Genomic DNA, 18013 nt, shown 5'->3' with positions numbered 1-18013 from the left:
GGTTGCGAGTTCTGTACAGCATCTCACCAGGCCTCTATTGGCCCTGCCATTGGATGGAGATGACCCTTGTGTCCTGCTGACCGCACTGGATCACATCATCTCCCCATCTAGCTTCAAAAATAATCTAATCAAGACATCTGTTAATTCTAAGCTGTTTCCTTTTCTGGCCTCTGGGGGCCTCAGTTCCCTCATCTATAAAATGGAGAGGTCTCTTTCTACTGGCTGGCTCTGCGAACTTGGGGGAATTGGTGCCAGGCATGGGACTCGGGTGCTTTTCTTCCACCGGCTGCTAAAGGGGATGCCCCTGAAAGGCAGTCATTTCAGCTACTAGCTTGCGCTGTCTTGGCCTGGCCTCCAAACCTCTGGATGTGAAACCTTTAACCTCTTATGCAGATGTGCTGTTCTGCTGTCAAACAGTTACAAGTTTGGGAATATCTGTATTATGACTGGCCAAAACTGAGGCCATAACCACCCCACCCCCAAACCAGAGATTTATGCTCACTGACCAAGATTTATGAAATTGCCACCTTATGAATAGTTCACGGGCATTCAGGGTCAGCTGAAGGTTTTTAGAGGAACATTTGGGAGTAATTTTGGAAACATTTTGCTTCTTTCCTTTTTCTTTGCAAGTGGTAAGAGGAGAGGGAGAAAAGCCCTGGAACCATCCCTCCCACACGGCTAAGGAGGGAAAGCAGGACTCCATAGTCCCTGGCTCCACCTGGCAGAATTTATAGTCTGCAGCTTGCAAATTACTAGAGGGAATATGGAAACCTGGGTCATGATGTGGGAGAGAACATTCCCCAGTGCTGACGTGGATTTCCCTGTGCCAAAGAACCAGAGATGGGGTAATTGAAGCTCATGCGCCAAATGGTTATAGCAAAGGTAATCTCCATGGCAGCATTTGAAATATCACCAGTGCACAGGGAGGAGGGTAGTGGCGGGGAAGTCAGACACTGATGAATGAAACAGAATCAGAGATGCTCGGGCTTGGACCCATACAAGGAACCAGGGTTTCCAGAAACTTAGAACTAAGTTGGGCCCTTACTCACAAAATGGGGTCCTCATTGGGTAGTAGAAGTAGGAAGAAGGCGAGCCTAAAGCATAATCTCAACAAAGGGAGGGACTCTGCTTTTTCAGCACCATATCCCTGGCTCCAAGCATGGCTCCTGCCACTTAGGAGATCTTTAATATTTTTTGTTCAATGGATGAATGAATGAATGATGGGTGAATAAATGGATGACTCTAGAATAAGTGAATTGACAGTTCTGTTGTGTTCCACCTGTGTTCATCTCATAGCTTACACCTTGGCTTGTCCAGAAGATAGCGGTCAGAATAGTGAGGTGATGCTCAACTATGTCATCCAGAAGGCAGTAGAAAGAATGAGAGGTATTTAATGGTTAGCATAACAGTTTCCTGTCTTCAAGTTTCTGAAGGCAGCAGACACTAGCGGGTTAGAGTTAAGGCCAATGCCTAGAACTCAGAGGCAGATCTGGGGTCCCCCAATATCACTGCTCACATTGATTGAGTGCTGCACATGTGCGGGGCATACTTTTGCCATTGCAGATGATAGACACTAAGGCTTAGGGAGTATATAGGTTTCCTGGGCTGCTGTCACAAATGACCACAAACTTGGTGACTTTAAACAACAGAAATGTAGTGTCTTACAATTCTGAAAGTCAGAAATCCAAAATCAAGATAGCAGGACCAGGTACGGTGGCTCATGCCTGTAATCCCAGCACTTTGGGAGGCCAAGGTAGGTGGATCACCTGAGGTCAGGAGTTTGAGACCAGCCTGGCCAATGTGGTGAAACCCCGTCTCTACTAAAAATACAAAAAATTTAGCTGGGCCAGGTGGCAGATGCTCGTAATCCCAGCTACTTGGGAGGCTGAGGCAGGAGAATCCCTTGAACCCAGGAGGCAGAGGTTGCAGTGAGCCGAGATCGGGCCATTGCACTCCAGCCTGGGCAACAAGAGCAAAACTTCATTTCAAAAAAAAGAAAAAAAGAAAAAGATAGTAGGGTTGCATTCTGTTTGACAGCTTTAGGGAAGAATCCTTCCTTGCCTTTCCTAGCTCCTGGTGGCTGTTGGCAATCCTGGTACTGTTCTTGGCTGTGGACTCATCACTGCAGTCTCTGCCTGTCTTCTCATGGCCTGCTCCTCTATGTCTTGATTTGGATTGAGGGCCTACTCTGACAGTCCAGTGTGATATCACCCAAATCCTTCCTTTCAATTACATCTCCAAAGACTCTTACCCCACATAAGGTCACGTGCACATGCTCTGAGTATGGGGGTGTTATGGACTGGATGTCTGCATCCCCCCAAAATTCATATGTTGAAGTCCTAACCCCCAGTGTAATAGCACTTGGAGATGAGACCTTTGTGAGGTGCTTAGGGTTAAGGGAGGTCATGAAGGTAGGGCTCTTGTGATGGGATTAGTGATCTTGTTACAGGAGAGACCAGACCAGAGAGCTTGCAGGAAGAAGAGGCCATGTGAGCAGAGTGAGAACTTGGCTGCCATGAGCCCATGCGAAGAAGCCTCAGGATGAAAGCTACCTGACCAAGACCTTGATTTTGGACTCTTCTAGGACATGGGAAATAAATTTCTGTTGTTTTATAAGCTACCCAGTCTATAGTATTTTTTTAATGGCAACCTGAGCTGACTAATACAGGAACTACCATTCAACACACTATGGAGCAGGCCAGTGGTGGTCAGGGGCAGTGGTCAGGGGCAGTGGTCAGGGGCAGCCAATGCTCCTCTTCTCTTCCCCATGGAAGCCTTTGAGAGCCTTTCTGACTTTCTGGCATAGACGCCGCTTCCCCAGGAGGCATTGAGTTCTTATGAGGGGGTTCAGTGGGCTCCACAGATCTGGGACAATGTGATGGGGTCCCCTTGAATTCTGTGATTGCATGGTAGCCCCTGGACCATGCCCCTTGCCTTTTGTCCACTGGCAGCAGGCTCAAAACCACCAGGCAAAGTAACCACTGGCAGTGGAACTGAAGGCACGTGTCTAGAATTTATGAAGGATGGCGCCTTCTATGGGAGCCTGACTCATGACCTCTGCGGGTATTTTTGGCCCGGAGAAAGGGCTGGTCTGAGCTGTGGCTATCAGTCTTCTAGTATTAAAGGGTCAGTACAGAGAAGGCGGTTATAAAACACACAGAGTGAGCTGGAAAGTGAGTGGAACCTTTCTGCCTCTTTTGGAAGACTCAACCTGGGGAAAACACCATTTCATGTCGAGGGTGGGAGGGGGAGGTATCTTAGAGCCCTGGGCTTGGCCAAATGTGAAGTCAGCACCCCCTTCCAACCTCCCCCGAATCCAGCCTTCCGCCTGGCCTCCCCTGGCATCTATAATTCCGTTTGTTGTGCTCGCAAACACCGTGTTGGAAGATTTCATGCTAATGAAAGGGTTTCTTGATTAGGTTACGCTGTTACTGTAAATGTTCCCTCATTATCTATGTTATGGTAGGAATTTGAAAAAGTATAAATTGAGCGTCTTGCATAATTTATAAAACCTGAATGTTTCCTAATTAGTTCGGTTAGGTTAATGATGGTGCAGCGTCACTTCTTCCCGGTCCCGTTAATGACCTTTCCACTCTTCATTTTGAACACTTTGTGTTATTTACAAGCCCCCTCCCAACACAAATCCAAAAACCAGCTTCCGGAGTGTGGCCCCATCTAGCCTCTGATGGAAGGATGAAATGCCTTGCAGAGTGTGAATGGCTCCTTTTTTCTCTGCATGTCACCCGCCCGGCTTTGAGGCCAAGAGGCAGCCTGTTTAAAGGTTGGCCAGCCCAAATTTGGCTCAGGCCAATCCCCTGAAGAATGCCGGTGAAGTGCATTCTTTCAGCATTTGTATAGAGACTGGTGCTGTCCCCCATTAGCAGCCAGAGATGTGAAAATGCTGGAGGAGGTGGGGGAGGGAAAAACCCTCTCAAAAGGATTCTAAAATAACATTTTGCATCCTCAAGTAATTCCCAGTTCTCCCTGGCAACCATTCATTTCTTCCGAACAGCAGAAATTTGCAATATGAAAGTGGATTGGCTTCTCCCTCCCTTGGGGCCCCTGTATCTCTTCATCCAGCGCCTTGGGTAAAAAGCAATGCATACGTTTACAATATAAATGTGATTTAATCGACCTCCCTGTCAGGGAGAAATGGCAAGCATATCAAACAAGACCAAGATGTTAGAAAGAAAAATCATAAATTATTCCAGTGACGAGTTTCGGAGCCGCCTCCTGGACTACTAGATGATGCTATATAAGGCTGTTCCTTGAAACAATAATTAAGATAATTCTGTATGACAAGGAGAAAAATGTCCAGCTTTGTATGAAATGTGCTTCATGTTAGCAAGCTGAATGCTTGGTATTGATTACTCTCTCCCCACGATCTCCCCCACCCAGCCGCTGTGGTTCAAGGCTAAAATTAATTGAATGATGCAACATTTCTTTTCTCGAATCCTTATTTACCGTACATGCCTCCTAGAAGCCATGCAAAGTGGGCTGGCCTCTAATTCTCTAAATTGATCTCTTCCTTTGGCAGTGTCTGGGAGAATGCTGACATGTACACACACACACTCACACACATCCTCAGCTGGGTGTCCATTGTTCTCCTCTCTGGAAGGCATGATTCCCCCCTCAGGCAGATTTGAGGGACATATCAGTACAGCAGAGCTCTCACTATTCTGTTATTAGGCCACCGTGGGGCTCTCCTACAGAAATATGGCCAATGCCAGAGGTCCCTCAATACAGACAGCTGCAGATGGGACTGGCTCCCCCAACTCGCCACCCTTCCCCTGCTTGCAGTCCATAGAACAGCATCTGGCCTCTGTCTAGCAGAACATCCATTTTCCCCCTCTCCCCTTTCCAACCTCCCAGAGTATGGTGTGGATCAAGGAAGGACCCCTTCACTCTCCCCTCTCCTATTCTAGCTGCCATATCCTGAGACAGTCGTCCCCCCTCCTATGAGAGGCGCTGGGCAATTCCTGGCAGAGAGAGATGGTTTATGGCCTCGGCTCTGCTGGTTTTTCCGAGGCTTTATTTCATCTTGACTGCAGTTGCTGCCACAGTGGTGGCTGGGAGAGAGAGCGAGGCACAACTTCAGGTAGTTAATCCACGGTACATCCCCTGGGCTCCTGCAGCAACGCTGATGCCTTCCCCTGCCTGGAGAAGCTGAGAGAGTAGTGACAAAGGTAGCGACTGCAGGCAAGGGGCCCACGGGCAGGGGTCTGCCCCAGGCTGGGGCTGGATTCCAGCATCTCTGGGCTTGCTGGGTTACTGAACAGTGCCCTTCCCACCCTGAACCCAGCTTCTTCACTGCAGAAGGTGGTGGTGGGGATTCAAGGTGGAAGCCGGTGATGGGCTTGACATGTTGTGCACAATCAATGATTTAAAAAAAAATCAGAGACATTTAGGCAATTATGCGATGAGTAAATGGCTCTTGGTTTGACAATTCTGTTTGTGACAACCCAGAGCCTTGTCCCCAGGGAGCCATCCTTTCCAGAACGATGACAGAGAAGGACTCTTGTCTTTTGCCCTGGATGCGAGGGGTTGGTTGTGGTTCCACTAAGCCCTGAAGTGCCATCCTTTGGGGACAGGCACTGAAGGTGCTCATGGACCCCCTGCCTTAGTCTTCCCCAGGAGACATGGCATCATCACTCAGCTGTAGCCACAGCTCATGAAGCCAGATGGTGACAAGTACATTGCACGGAGGCTGAAGTGGGTGGGTGGGAGAAAAGGCGGCGCTGGTGCCCAGAGCTGACTGCTATGGGAGAGGCAGCTGCCTATGTGGGCTCAGAGTCGGGGGTGAGTATAGAAGACAGGATAGGGAGAAAGCAGGCAGCCAGTGGGAGCTGGACCCATGGAGCATTAGTAACCCATTAACGCCTACCCTTAAATTAGCAGATCACTACAACACTAGAGGCTACACTCCAGGACAAGGGCCGTGTGGATCTTGTCCACTCTCCCAGAGCTGAGTACAGGGCCCAGCACATACTAGTGCTCAATACAGGAGTGGAGTGATAAGTGAGGGCCCAGGAATCCCTGCTGAGGGGAGTGTGTGCCAAGGCATTGGTCTGGAGGACTCTGAGGCCATTGCACCTTGAGAACGGGTTGTTGAAAGGCAACATGAGGAGGCTGTTTGCAGCCAGTTTTTCTCCCCACCCTCCCTCTGGGCAGGGAGGGGGGCTAGTGCAGCATCCAGAAGGCTTGAGTCTCACTTTTGCTGGGAGCCTCACATCTGGCACGAGGCCTGGGCCAAGCAGTGTCTGAACTTGTCCTCCTCTGACCCCAGATGATCCATCAAATCCTCAGGCATCTCTGAATCCCTGTGCAGCCTGGTACCCTGTAGGAGCTCAACAAGGACTCCTGAGTGGTTGGCTGCTTGACGAAGAAGCAGCCCTTCTCTGTTGATGAAAGAGCAATTAAGACTTTAGGAGTCTGCAGTCTAGACAGGGAGCTGTCAAGTCTCACATAAGTGGGTCTGGGAACTGGTAATAGGAGATTAGGGGGGCTTCTGGAGAAGAGAAGCTGCTTTAGAGGTGAGCAGGAGGGAGCCTGGGGGCAGGTCCCGGGGGGCGGGTCCTGTGCATTGCTCAGAGGGAGCCAGCGTGTAGAAAGTTCCAACCCCTCTGCCTGTCTGCTCTGTGTGTCTCACAGGCTTGTTTTTACACTGCTTTCTTTAATGACTTCTCACCATAGTCAAAACAACTCTCCTGTCAATTTATTACCTTAAAAATAGTTGAAAAGATGACACTTGGGTAGAAAGTGCTTTAAAAGAACAGCTACTTTCCCACATGCTCCTCTAACTCTGCCTCAGAGAAGAGTCTTGTGTTTGCAGACCTGGGTTTTAATCCCAGCTGTATCTCCAGGTGTGACCTTGGCCAAGTCATGGTGCCTCTTGGAGCCTCAGATTCTTCTACGGTAAAACACGGTTAAAGCTCATTGGTGCATAGGAATAGATAATTTCCAATGTGTAACTCCACACCTGTGTGTTCAGCCCATTCTCTCACGAAGCAGCCTGGGAAGGCTTCCTGGAGGAGGTGGCAGAGAAGCTAGATGCTGCATAAAAACCAGGGCAAGCGAGTTTGACCACTGCAAGCTGAGCTTTTGTAGGACTCCCAGCAGTAAGCCTGGGTGGCATCCATTCCTCAGTTCCTGGACCTTCTCATCATTGCCTACCTCCCCATCCAGGAAGCATCCATCCCTGTACCCTTCCCTCTGCCTTGCTTCTCTGGTCCTCAGAACAACTCCCTGCCACCTGCACCCTCCTGGCTGGGAGAAGGGTACAGCCTCAGCTCTTAGAATTTGGAAGACTTTTAATTGCTGTCTTTTGTCCATGGAGATTAGAGTGACTCCAGCTTGGAGACAATTAGTAAATTATTATGATTAGTTTCCATTTGTGTGGTGCTAGCCTTTGAGAATCTCAGCTGATTTAATCGGGGTTGGTTAATGGGAGCGCTAGCAGTTCCCCTCACTCCTGACGTGCCTTGGAAACCAAGAGTGAATCCATGGACCGTGTTCACAGGAGCTCAGCATTTTGTGCTGGAGTAAGACCGTCTGCATCACAGGATGCCTTGTGCTCATGGCTTTCCCCATGGGTCTTTGGGGAGCTGGAGAGCTGGAGAGAGTGGGACGTGGGGACGTGGGCCTGGATGGGATGTCAGGGACCTGGTGTGTTTGCCTGGAAAGGGCATCACTGCCCCATGCTCCCACAGTTCTCCTTACCCCACAGCCCACACCACCACTTCCTCCTTCCTCCCCCACTTCACCTTTTCTCTTCAGGTAGACTCTAGTCCAGTGGTTTGCAGACTTTGACCTGTGTCAGAATCACCTGGAGCACTTGTCAAAACCGATTGCTGGGCCCCACTCTGATTCAGTGGAGGAGGGGCAGGGCCTGAGAATCTGAATTCCTAGAAGTTCCCAGGTGCTGCTGCTGCTTCTGGTCCACAGACCACCCTTTGCGAGTCATCTTGTCTTATGGTTTTCAATCCTGGGTGAACATTCGAATCCCTTGAGGAGTTTTAAAACTGATCATTTCCCAGCCCTCTGACCAGGCTGGGTTCTGTTGGGCTGAAGCGGGGTCAGGGTAGATAGTTTTTAAAGATTCTCCAGGTGACCCTGATGTGCACCTTGGGTTGAGTGGGGGCCCTGTCCTGGAACGCAGGCCTGTTTCCAGGGGAGCTCTCGCCCAGTTGCTGAGAGGTTCAGCTTGGATTAGCAATAGCCAGCAGGATGTGGACACCTGGGTGCTGGCTTTAGTACCTGCTTCTGAGTGTTGACTTCCAATGCCCAAGTCTACCTTTCCTTCCTGTCCCATTCTTTCTTTCTTTTCCTTTCTTGCAGCACCTCTTTCATCTGCCTCTCTTTCTTCCCCCTGTAACTAGTTTAGTGAAGATGCCACACAGTGGAGTGGAGTTATTACATGGTTTTGTTTTCTCCTGTCCCTCTCACTCTGTTGACTCCTTTTGTCCCATAACTTCTGGCCACTTTCATGTATCAGGACCTCCTCTGGTCTGATACAAAACAGCAGTCTCACCGCTGAGTCAAACCTGTCTCCGTGGAGTGGGGAAGGAGAAACAGGCTTTTCGTCTTGAGTCCACTCTTCTTCCTCCTTTCTTGGGTTTTCCAGGATGGGAAGGGTGGAGACCATCTTGCTTCACTCGCCTCCTCTCAGTGAGATGGCCGGCTTTTGCTTGGGCTGGATAAAGCTGCATCTGCCTGGTGTGCATCTGCCCATCTCAGTGGTGACCCCTTTCTAGTGGTAGTCTCCATGCAGAAGGTGAAGTGGGGGGTCTTCAGGAGCAGTGTCCAGCTTCACTTTGCCTCCCTCATTCCTGAGTGTGCCCCCAGGAAGGACTTCATCTGGGTGGCAGCCACCTGGGCAGCCCACACGTCCCGCCCTAGCTCTAACTTCTGTGCTTGCGTATGTGGAGCCTCAAGGTCCTCTCCATGGGTTCTTTCTCCTGGGAAAGCCAGGAAGCATGGGGTCAGTGATCACCCATCCTATTCCCAGCCCTCTAAGCTTTGGTCTGTTTTCATTTTGCAAGTGCAGGCCTCTACAGCAAGCTGCAGCCTCCTTCCTGCACAGACTGCCAGACAAGAAGGCACCACTTCCTGTGTTCACATTCCGGGGGAGTATGCTGTGCCCTCCCCTAGGCCGCGCTTCCCACTTCCGCATTCAGCCAGCGTCCAGCTGGGGTGGGGAGGCGCTGATCTCCTTTTCCTGGAGGCATTCCTGTCTCTAGGCATGATTCTACTGGAGGCCTTTCTCCTGCCTGGCTTAGGGGAGGAGGGCATTTTTCTCACCATGAATTCTGCCCTTGCGCAAGGCCATACGACTCAGCAGTTTTTTCTCTTGCCTCTCCTGAGTGCTTCTAGATTGGGACAGGGGCGAGAAGAAGCACAGGGCAGTTGGTGGTCGTCCCATAGACAGCCAGCTGGCCCTGCTTGTCAATAGCTTTCTCAGCGTGGAGTTGGTGTTTCTTCATCACATTATGGGCCCAAGTAGCCAACCCCAGACCCACAGGAGGGTCCCACTCAACTTCCTCTTGTCTTCCCATCCAGTGGTCCTCCTCCCCATTATGTCCTCCCTACTTTCCTACCCTGGACATTCAGTAAGCCTGACTCTGTCCCAGGCCCTGCTTTAAACTCTGGGGGGCATAGATATGGGACAGCTCCCAGTGCACTCACCCAGAGGTGGCAGAATGCTCCAACAGTTACCAGTTACCATACCACATCTGCCAGGAGCTCCTGCTCTGCCAAGTGACCAGGCCGTGATACTAGAGTGGTAGGACCGTAGTGGAGGCAAGCCCAGGGATGTGGAAACACAGGGCAGGGCCAACTCACCAACTTTGGGGGTTTAGGGTAAGCTTCCTGGCTTGGAAGAGGTGGTGTCTGAGTGGGACCTTGAAGGATGAGTAGGAGTTTGCCACTCAGACCCAAGAAGAACATTTTATGTTGAGGGATTGAAGCATGAAAGCGGGGGCTGAATGCAAAGATGCTGGGTGTGACTGGAACATAGAGGAGATGACATTATGGGAAGGCGTGAGGGACAGGCAGGGAGCAGGTCATGAAAGGTCCTGGGGACCGTGCCATGGTAGGGAGCACTTCCCAGAAACATGTCAGAGTGAGCTGTTGGGCACTCCTCCCTCCACCCCAAGGCTTCTGTTTTGAAGGGTCTAGTTGGACACTTTCTTCACATGGTGGCAGCCCTTAAGCTGCAAGCACTTGAGTCACCAGCATTTCTGAGAGGGGAGGACTTCCCACATTGACTGCAGCAGAGCAGGTGGGGGTGATAGGTGGGCAGCAGAGACCTGAGCAGGACGGAGGACGAGGTAGCTCCCTTTGGGTCCTATCTCCAATAGGAGGGACATGAGCATCAGGACAATTCCTGGCTTGGTTTGCCTGGGGAAGTCTTTGGCTAAAATACTAGCGGCAGAAGTCTTGGCTGGGAGTGAGGAATCCATAGGACTCGAATGATTTACCTAAAAGAAAAAGCAGAACAGGGATTATTTTTTTTTGGAGGTGGGACTCTGGCATGACATTTAAAAATGCATATTTCCATTTCTCATGTTCTATGAGCATATGTTGCTTTTCAAGAAGAAAAAAGCCCACGTTAGTTCCCCAGCTATTTAACCAGTGCCTATTTATCTTGTGCCAGCCTTCAGAGACCCTGTGGGTACAGGGATGCGCTAGACAGGGCAGCCCTCACCTTCCCAGAGTGCAACCCTCTCTCGCAGTTAGTGGGCACCTGCCGTGGTGGGTCTAGGTGCACTTCCTGCATCACCTCATTCATCTTGACAATGACTCTTGAGGATGGGTATAATTAACCTCAACTTCCAGATGAAGGTCCTGAAGCTCAGAGCAGTTAAATCACTTGGCTGAGGTCGCACAGTTAGGGAACTAACCACATTGGGTTTCCAGTCCATATGAGCTTGACTCCAAAGGCTGGGCCATTTGATGCTGATTCTTTTGGTCTATTGGGCTCCTATGAAGGCTCCCTCTGCCAGGCCTGCCCCTTTGTACCTTGGGTACCCCTGGGAAAGTCTTACAGCTTCTCTAGGCCTCAGTATCTCCAACTATAAACTAGGAACAATTACATCTCCCTCGCAGGCTCATTATGAGGCATAGAGAGGTGTGATTAACACACGTTACTCAGGACAGTGCCTGTCACTGGATGCCTGGCTAATGAGGGCTTCTAATCATGGTGCGGGATGATGTGAGTTGGTGTTGATTCCCTGCTTCTATTACAAGAAAGAATCCACTTCTGTCTGTTTCTAGTTCCTGGCTTCAGAAGATACAGGTCCTAGGCTTCCTTAAGCTCCTAAACTCAGACACAGGGGAGGGATCTGTATGGGAAAGGCAGTGACCTCCCTGTTTGGTTCCCCCATCACTGCTTCCTGGCTTCCCACCCTGTCCTGGTTCCCCCAACACTGCCTCCAGCTTCCCACCCTGTCCTGGTTCCCCCGTCACTGCCCACTGGCTTCCCACCCTGTCCTGGTTCCCCCATCACTGCCTCCTGCCTTCCCACCCTGTCCTGGTTCCCCCATCACTGCCCACTGGCTTCCCACCCTGTCCTGGTTCCCCCATCACTGCCCCCTGGCTTCCCATGGCTGTTCCTTCTCAGGCCCAGGCTCAACCCAGCCCCGGGTCTCTAGCTCAGACATGGTCCTTCAGCATGGAACATCAACCCCATTCACAAGTGGTCTTAAGATTAGTTACAAAGACCAAGGCCAGGGTGAGCCTGGAGCAATCATGTGCTCAATGCTCCTGCTGCTGTAAGTCTTGCGTTTAGGACCTGTTTTCTCCAGGTGCTCCACACACATCACCCACACCCACTGCTTGGAACACAGGATGTTTGCCCTGCTGGTTCCCTTCCAAGATGACAACCATAAACTCTGCAGTCTGAAGGAGTCCCTCTGTTTCTGGAGGGTTACCAGAAGGTTGTACTGCCCATCCATCTCCCAGAAGAGCCCGCGCCTTTCCTTCATTTAAAGTCAGACCATCCCCTACCTTGCCATGTGTTCTGTTTCAGGTAGCATTGCCTCACCGCCCAGCTCCACTTAGGTATGGTACCATGGGCTTGTGCTGAAGGCCGGATGTTGGGAGAAGCAGCCCTTAAGTAGCTAGTTATTGTGCTTATTGCAGGAGGAAGAGTGCCAAGGAAATTGCTGGGAGACATTTTTCTCACCTTTAGAACCAGGAAAAGGAGGGCCGATTATGGAGAGTTCCTTTTTATCTATGGAAACCAGGCTGAATGAGACTGTGTCTTCCTCTCTGCTTTGTCTGCTAGGAAGCACAGAGCCCAATGCATAGCCCATTTCTAGGAGGTGCCCAGGACTGAAGCATCAACACCATGATGTGTAACCTCGCCCTTGTCTAACGATTGACCGGAGCCTCCTGGTCCCCAGAACTGCTCTTTGTGCTGTCCTTTGGGGTCCAGCTCTGCATCTGACTTGGTTCTCCCCAGCCCCATCAAGCCAGCTGGAGAGCAGGACCTTCCTGGGTTCTGGCTGCTTCTCTTTCCAGGAGACCTGTGTCTTCCTGGCATCCCAATAGCCATGGTTGACATTTCACGTTTCCATGGGAACAGAGTCTGACTGTAGCCAGACAGCTAACTAGAGAGGCTGAGGAGGAGTGTGTGTGAGTGTGTGTTGTGTCTGAGGCTGCTCTTAGAGCCCAGGGATCTTGTGCACTTCCCTTCGGCTTGCAGTGGCTGCAGCAGCCTCCTCTTGGTGGTAATCATGGCCCATTTGCAGCTCCTACATCTCCATCGCTGACATAATGTTGCACCGGGGTCCATCCATCTGCATAATCATCTTAACCTGCTCCCACAAGAGAGTTTAAAAGGTCTGGGCTGTTGGAAAATGACCATAAAGGCTGAACGCAGATACCTTTAGCAGCAACGCCAACATCTATCACACGGTAATTAGAGGCAGGGAGTGAGGGCTCCAGGCCCTGCGTCGGGGAACTGTGTGGGGCTGCGTCTGCTCTGACTGTTGAAAAGAAAAGGAGGGAAAGACCCAAGAAGGCAGTCCAGGAAGGAGAAGAGCAGTTTCTGCAGCAATAAGAGGATTTCTCTTTACTGGAGGGTGTGCAGCTTCTCCAAGGGGAAGGAGCTTTGCCTGAGACTGTTTAGGGACTCCTGGGACCTCTGTTCACACACTGCATGCGCCATGGTTTTCTGATACTAGAAAAATAATGACCAGGACTGTTCCTTCTTACTGTGTTCTAGGTCCCAAATTCTGGAGTACTGTGTGGTCTCGAACAAGTGCCCTTTTCTCTCTGTGATCCCATTTTTCTATTTGTAAAATTAGGGGATTGGACAAATCCGTCAGTTTCCAAACTCTGATTTGTGGAACCCTGGGGCTCACTGGCAGGGATGGGGAGAGGAAAGCGGGTAGGCAGGGGTGAGACCCACCTCCTTTACCCCAACCACAGTGGCTTTTCTTTCATTGGTCCTACATTCAGTTTTCTAAGGAAGGTTATACATGAAGAACAGTTTTCTGCTACCAGAAGCACTGGACCACAACTGGGCTCCAAGATCACTTAGAGTCTCTCGTGTTTGTATGGTAAAGGTACTAGGTTCGGAAAACCAGATTTTGCTACGTCCTTTAACAAGTGTCTGTTTCATAACTAGCTTTATTGTGCTGAATTTGATATCTCCAGAAAAACAGTCGCATCTGTGCAGACAGGGAGAGCGACTTGAGGGAGTGTGAGGATGCCACGGAGTCAGACGCAGAGGGGCAAGAATGGCTCTTGCAAAGCAGTGACCAGGGGCCAACTGCCCACAGCCCACCTCCCCAGGCCCACTGGGGCTCCAAGTCATTGGGAATGCCCCAGGCAGGGGGGATGGCTGTCCTCCCTGTGTTGAACCAGCAGAGCTGTTTTCTTCTGGGTCCTCCGCCCTCCTTGGCTGTCATCTCTGAGCGGGGTGCGCAGCCCTCCGGCTCCGATCCACATGGAGGCTGGTCATCCATCTCCTTCTGGCATCCGTCAACTGCCTGAGCTGTCGGTGGAGGCTGCTGCAGCCTCTCTGTTGCTGACCTCTTGCTCCCCAGCCTCTTGAAAACTCCCTGTGATTTGTCTCTGGTCCTCCTGCAGTCGCTCCGTCTTCCCCTGGGGTCGGGGGTCTCAGGCTCTCGAGACTGTAAGGCTCACTGTATCCGCTGCCTCATTCGCCAGGCGCTTCAAGCTCCAAGGCTCCCCTTCTTCCTCACCTTTGGGTCTTTGAAAATTTTGCGCCCCTATATTCTGAAGTGATCCTGGTCATTGACAGTCCAGGGAGAGAAGCTGCTGAAAGCATTTCCCCTTGTTTGGAGGGTCCACTGCTGTCCCTTCTAAACTCTGGAGTTTTTCCACACCTCCTCCTTTTCATCACCTTTTAGATGCCTCCTGATACCTGGAGTCTGGCTTATGGAGTGCTCCCTGTGTGAGGTTCAGTGCTGGTGTCTGTGAGTCTTCAACCAAGGTATACATTAAAAAAAAAAAAGAAAGAAAGAAAGAAAGAAAGAAAGAAAGAAAGAAAGAAAGAAAGAAAGAAAGAAAGAAAGAAAGAAAGAAAAAGAAAGAAAAGAAATGTTTTTTCTGTCTGACCTTCTATTTGTGTCAGCCCAGGCCTGGGGAAAGGTGAGGGCAGGCCTGGTGGCTTTTCCAATCTGGTCATCCCCGAATCTCAGAAACACCACTCCCCTAGTGCTCCCTGCACACCCAGGCTATGCTGGCCAGATGTGTCTCTCTGGTCTCTGTTGGACTCCAGCCCAGCCTATTCTCCTTGGCAGCAGCTCCTGGCCTGCTCTGCAGAAGGGGCAGTTATTTCAAGCCAAGCTGAGGGCCCTGGATGTGACCTTTTAAAGAAAAGATGATGGTAGCTCTCTTCCCAGGCAGCACCACCGCGGTCCCACAGAGCACCTGGCAGCCCCCTTCTGAGTCCACACATTGCCTGCAAGGATTGCTGGTTTTCAGTTCCTTCTCAAAACTTTGCCTTGGGACAGTGGCTGAGTCGGAGGCTAAGGCTCTCTTGGGGTATCCTTTGCCCAAGTGCAGTTCCTCCCACTGAGCCACAGTGTAATCTCTGAAAGAGTCTGCCCAGGCTGGGGCTGCCGGGTCACCTATTTATTTTAATAGTGCAATCCCTTTTGGGATGACTGTAAGCAGAGGTCCCAGTGAAAGACATCTGAAAACAAGTTGCTTGGAAGCAAGCCTCTTGGAGGACCATAGGGGGGTGGATTCTGGAGTCTTTCTTATCGTGCACCCATGCCTCCCCCACTCCCACTCACATTGGCCTAGTCCATGACTCTCCCTTCCTTCTTGAGGAGATCAGCCTTCCAGACTCCTGGAGGCCCCAGCATGGGACATGCCACAGGTGACCCTAGAAGCCAGGTCTCTGATTCTCAGTCCACTTCTCATCACTCCTGCTGAAACCACATGTCCCTCGGCAGGTACATTAACTAGAGGACCCTTGCTGTGGCTGTGGAGGTCTGGCAGTTACATGGAGGCCCAAACAAACTCTTGCAAGATACTGTGGGGTGCTAGAGGAAGTAACTTCCTGGGAGGCAAGAGACCTGGTTGTGGTCTCAGATCTGCTAAGCGGCTGTGTGATGTCGGATGAGCAGCTTGCCCTCTCTGGGCCTTGGCACCTCTAGTTCTACAGTGAGTGGTTTGACTCTGGGAAGTGTCAAGGCCTCTTCAGGGTCCCTCTGCTCTAGGTAATGTCAGGATCTTTCTCGAGGCATGAGGGAGAAGCTTGTGGTAGCAGACAAGAGCACGTGGAGCAGGACGGGATGACCCTGGTGTTCTCGTGGAAGGACCATGACGGCTCCTTCTCCCCACATGGCCTCGTCTCAAGGCCCCAGAGTGAGTGCAGTGTGGGGCCTGCTGCTGCCCCTCCCAGAAGCCCTCGCTGGGGCAGTGAGCAGTTCCATGCTCTGTATCTTCATTCCATGGTTCTTCCTAGGGATCCACTTGTGACAAATGCCTCCTTGATGGGAAGTGGGCAGGAAACATCTCCCAAAGTGCAGAAAGTCGGCCCTCCACATGTAGCAAATTCCCACCTATTCATGTTGGCACCAACCTGGGCAGGTATGAAGTGACAGGAGGAAGCTCAGCACCTGCTGTCAGGGCATGTAGACTGGGGGGACAGGCAGCAGTACCTGCTGCTGAGGTCATGAATCTTAGTCCCCTCACTCAGCTGGTGACACAAATCACTTGTCCCACAGCTGCTTCCACGATCCATTCTGTGGGGCTGGTGGAAACTCATCACCTCGGCTCCTCTGGGGTTGTCCTCCTGCCTCTCAGATTACCCCTCTGGGCATGGCTCATCCCAGGAGTCAGAGGGAGGGTCCTCTGGGTATCACCCCTCAGGCCCCTGGGCCCTCACTCTCCCTGCCTGTAAGGCCCCTTCAGGGCACAGCCTGCTCTCTGCTGCCTTCCAGACCTGACTAAGGCACAAGGCTCCTTTCTGTGGCTGTCCCCAGCCCTGGCCCCCAGAGGTCTCCCCAGGAGCCTTTGCTGTAGGCTGTTGCTCAGCAGGAGAAGAGAAGGCAGAGTCCCTCTCTCGAGGAACAGCTTTCACTACTCTCCTCCCTCCAGCTTGGGGAAATCTCCTTTTGGTCTGGGAGCAATACTTCCACATTTACGTTTCTTCCAAGATCCCTTGCTTCTTGCTAAGAGCCTGGCTGTCCTGCTTTCTTTCTCTGCAAAGCCTCCACATCTTCTAACAGATTTATATCTGTGGAAACAAAAGCCAGGACATCCCGTGGGTGCCTTCTGCTTTCCCCTGTGCAGCCGGCGTCTTGTGAAACAAGGGTGCACAGCGGCAAGGGACAGGAAGGGGAGAGCAGAAAACTCAGCAACGAACAGGCCATCTGAGATGAGATTTTAAAGTAGTATCTGGGCACCGTCCCGGATACTATGTTCCCTTGTAGAAGCACATGTGAACATGAGTGCCTGCCCCTAGGCTTGTGACTAAGGTCCCCATGAAATAAGCAGAGCTCAGATATAGACTGGATTCTGCAGTGCCACCCAGACCCCAGGGTGGGGACAGGACAGGACAGGTCTTTGGCTGTATAACTGGGAGCCAACCAGGATACGAAGCCATACTTGGGTCATGCAGGATGTCCAAAGAAGCCTCAGTCCTGCGGTGGTATGCAGAGAGAGCGTAGCCAGATCCTGTGAAGCAGGAGGGCAGTAGAAACCTAGCCTAAGATGCAGAAGAGAGGAGCAGAGGTGGAGTCTGGGAGTGGCCCCAGATGGGGTATGGTTTTGCAGGTCAGGCTCAGGAATTCAAGCCTGGTCCTTAGGCAATAGGGAGCCATGGGTGGTTTTTGAACACGGATGTGAGTGGTGAGAGACAGGAAAGGTCCTGAGTGATTTTAAAGAGAAGGATGGAATGGGTAATCACTGAGCTGGGAGTGGTTTGGAAGGCTTCCTGAAGGACTCATTCATTCATTCATTCATTCATTAACTCAACAAAGGCTTATCTAGCACCTTCCATGTGCCAAACACTGCTCATGGTGATGAATGTAATAGAGTGTCTTCCCCATGGCACTTACACTGTGGGTGGGAAATGGGCAAACCTTAACTAACGTATAAACATGCATTCCAGGTGGTGATGCAGGCTCAGAAGATATCATCGCAGGGTAAGGAGACTGAGAGTGAGAGGGGATGCTCTTCCAACTAGGGCAGCCCGGGGAAGCTTCTAGAGGGGGTAGTATTGGAGTAGAGACCTGAAGAGAATGTGGGGGTTGATTTGTCCTAAAGAATGAGTTGGCTTTGCTCAGTTCTGATGGACAGGGAGTGTGAGTGAAGCCTTCGGGGAGGAGTTCACGGGAGCTGCAACCTGCCAGTCCTGCTGCTACAGAGACTCTGGGGGTGAGCTTTGAGTGGTGAGGTTGGAAAGGAGACAGTGCTATTTGGGATGAGAGTTCTAAGGCTGGGTTGAGGACTTCAGTCTTGCTTGGTGAGCCTCAGAAGGCTGCTGCGCAGGAGGTGAGCAATGGAATGAAAAGCGCTTGGGTCT

General features: G+C 51.2%; 1 long non-coding RNA gene and 1 other non-coding gene across 2 annotated transcripts in view; both read left to right on the top strand.

Moving 5' to 3' along the window:
- LOC126962496 (uncharacterized) overlaps positions 1-18013 on the top strand; it is a 132676-nt gene that overhangs the window by 86339 nt on the left and 28324 nt on the right. The window lies entirely within an intron of this gene.
- Positions 14239-14356, top strand: LOC126963462 (small nucleolar RNA SNORA71). The gene has a single exon (XR_007729096.1). It is a non-coding gene; the product is annotated as a small nucleolar RNA SNORA71 (small nucleolar RNA).

Source organism: Macaca thibetana, chromosome 9 (assembly GCF_024542745.1).
Source record: "Macaca thibetana thibetana isolate TM-01 chromosome 9, ASM2454274v1, whole genome shotgun sequence".
NCBI classification, from domain to species: Eukaryota; Metazoa; Chordata; class Mammalia; order Primates; family Cercopithecidae; genus Macaca; species Macaca thibetana.
Note: the sequence above shows the minus strand (reverse complement) of the source record. Positions and strands in the feature narration are given on the sequence as shown.